Genomic DNA, 3,195 nt, shown 5'->3' on the forward strand with positions numbered 1-3,195 from the left:
GCTTAAATTTACCTGTGTAAGCTCTCTACAAGTGTCTCTAAAGGCACTGTGCACGTAGGCTCTCAGGCCTGCTCTCAACTTTCAGTTGCTCTGTGACTGTGAAAGAAAAACACTAAGAGAAAAAAAGAAAGCAATTCGATTTAGATGGACTGTAAAATAGGTGTTTTTAAGCAGGATAAAGAAAAACAGTACACACCTGTCAGATCAGGCTCTAATGGCAGTAATATAGGAAGCTGTTACAAGGGGAAAACACACACTAGTTCTTTCCAGTTCCCTCATAAAGAGGAGAAACATTTCCCAGCTTGAGGATTAGTGCAGTTCTACCCTGTAATGGAGAGGACATCCTCAAAGCTAGATACCTCACTTAATAGAAAGCTGCCTAACGGGAATAAGAAGCTGATGCTGAGGAAGCTGAGGTAGGAAAAACTTACCACAACAAGGTCATATATCTTGCGCTGTGCCACAAGTCAGAGGTGACAAGTAACAGCGCTCTAGCCACACACATGCTAGGAAGTTTTATAGGGAACACAGGACCAGTAATACATAGCTGTCAAAACCACAATTATACATTGGTTTACAGAGACCTGGGGAACATGCACTGCTGCAGATGAGTCATAGCATGATGTATTAACTCTACACTGCAAGAAAGCACCCCAATAATATCCAGACACCTCATCCTACTCATTGCCTTATAGGACGCTTCAGGCTGCACTGGGAATGAATACCTGTATTCCTCCCAAAGAACTGTGAATTCTTGGCCACGTACATTCATACCCCATCTGTTCCATCCCACAAACATAGTATTTTATTCTTCCTCCATGTCCCATTTCACCCTTTCTACTCATCCTCTTAACCATCTCACCACAATAGCTGCAGATTCTAAACAAGCGACAAGAGCTCTGATAACTCCTTGGTGTTTCATATGCCCAACTCTTAAGTTATTTCATCAGCAGTGAAAGAAGAATAAACATGATAAAAACCACTACACCCACATCCCAAGCATTCACATACTAACTGAGCATGACAGAGCAGGGCTTTCGGGCCAGAGCACCAAGAACCAAAACACAAAAGGATGCCTGTGACAAGCAGTAACCTAGGCCTTTTGAAAGCAGAAGACCACATCACTGGAACTGTTAAAACAATTATCTCCTTTTAACAACGGGTACAGAAATAAGTTACTTCACTGCCTCTCTATCAACCACCGAAAGTTTTTACAGCCAGATTATCAGTCAGCTTGAAGCTGAAAGAAAAACCTGTTGAAGGAGTAGTTATGCAAGTATGTAAGGTTATCAAGCAATGCAAAAGTCATACAGGATTGTGACCCTACAAATTACTGGACTGGACGAGTGGGCTAGCAGGAACCTTATGAAGTTCAACAAGGACAAATGTAAGGTCTTGCATCTGAGAATACGTAATCCAAGAATGCAGCTGAGACTGGGTTCCACCTGACTTGAGAGCAGTCCTGTGGAAAGGGACCAGGGGGTCTTGGTGGAGGACAAGCTCAACATGAGCGAACAGTGTGCTGCAGCTGTAATGAAAGCCAACAGGATGCTGGGTTGCATTAAAAAGGCATCATCGTCATTATCCCTCTCTACTCAGCACTGGTCAGACCACATCTTGAGTACTGTGTCCAATTTTGGTCCCCGCTATGCAAAAAAGATGCAGAGAGGTTGGAAAGGGTCCAGAGAAGGGTCACGAGGATGATCAGAGGACTGGAAGACCTGCCGTATAAGGAAAGGCTGAGAAAACCAGGCCTGTTTTGGAAGGGAAGAGAAGGTTTAGGGGGGACCTTGTAACCATGTACCTAAAGGGTGGCTACCAAGAAGATGGAGACTCCCTTTTCACAAGGAGTCACATAGAAAAGACGAGGGGTAATAGGCACAAGTTGCTTCTGGAGAGATTCTGACTGAACTCCAGAAAAAAAATTTTTACCATGAGATCAATCAGACACTGGAACAGTCTCCCAGGAGAAGTGGTGAATTCCCCTACACTGGTCAGTTTTAAGGCTCAGCTTGACAGGGTGCTGACTCATGTCATTTAAACTGTACTTTTACCTTGAGAGGTTGGACTAGATGGTCCTTGTGGTCCCTTCCAACCTGGGATTCTATGATTCTATGAAATTACAACCCATGGAATCCTTCAGCAAGGACACAAAACACCACAGGATTTACACCTCTGTTCGCTTTTCTCCATTGCTCCGTGGCTTCACAGAGAATGGCAGTTTCATGACTGCAGTGTTGTTAGAGAAAACAGAAACCCCTCTCATGACCAGAAAAGTAGTTTGGGTTTTGTGTATTTAAATCTCCCCCTGCCTCCCCCAAAAAGGTTGTCAAGTATCTTTTTTCTAAATTAGCACTGCAATCACAACCACTTGAAAAAGTACAAATCTAAAAGCGAAAACTGAACTTGAACTAAACTTCATGAGCAACTAACAAAGATTTGTCTTTTATTTTTAGTATTCTTTTTTAAGCTATCCCACAATGAGGATAGTTCATAGCACCCCAAAATTACACAGTAATCACTACTGTTTGTTTTACATGATACTTATGAAGCAACAGAGAATCATTATCAGCAGGGTGGAGAGAAAAATGGAAAGACCAACTGCTGATTCTGAGCAACTAAAAGCATACACCAGAAACCAGCAGCAACTTCAGTCAAAATATTTCATCAACCGCTACACAGGTTGCAGAGTTAATTTTTTGTTAACAAATGTATAGCACACAGTAACCTGTTCAAGATATCTTTGCTTTAGCACAACAAAATAAAACAAAATCTAAAATTATAAAGATTTTATTGTGCAGTAGGAAAGTACTTTTAAAACAATAATTAAAACGAAGCACCAGATTCTAAATTGTGATTTAGGAACAGAGAGTTATTATTTATACAATCTTAGATACTCTTTATTTTCCACTTGAAAAAATAAAATGGATGTTGCAGCACACTTTGCTATGTTTGTATGGGGATGACCAAAGTTTGGGCAACACAATGAACACTAGGGAACATCTCTGAATGCTGAAGTATACTAGTTTGTAGCACTTCATCTGTTGGGTTTTTTTTTTGTTGTTGTTTTTTTTTCAAACAGCAGACTAAGCATGTTTCCTTCTATATCTGTCTTCTTTTCGGCATGAGGTCTTAGATCAGAGCATTCGTTCTTCCTTGTCTTTTTCCTTCTTCTACTCAACTACTGGTTCAGCA

Source organism: Mesitornis unicolor, unplaced genomic scaffold, assembly GCF_000695765.1.
Source record: "Mesitornis unicolor isolate BGI_N332 unplaced genomic scaffold, ASM69576v1 scaffold6465, whole genome shotgun sequence".
NCBI classification, from domain to species: Eukaryota; Metazoa; Chordata; class Aves; order Mesitornithiformes; family Mesitornithidae; genus Mesitornis; species Mesitornis unicolor.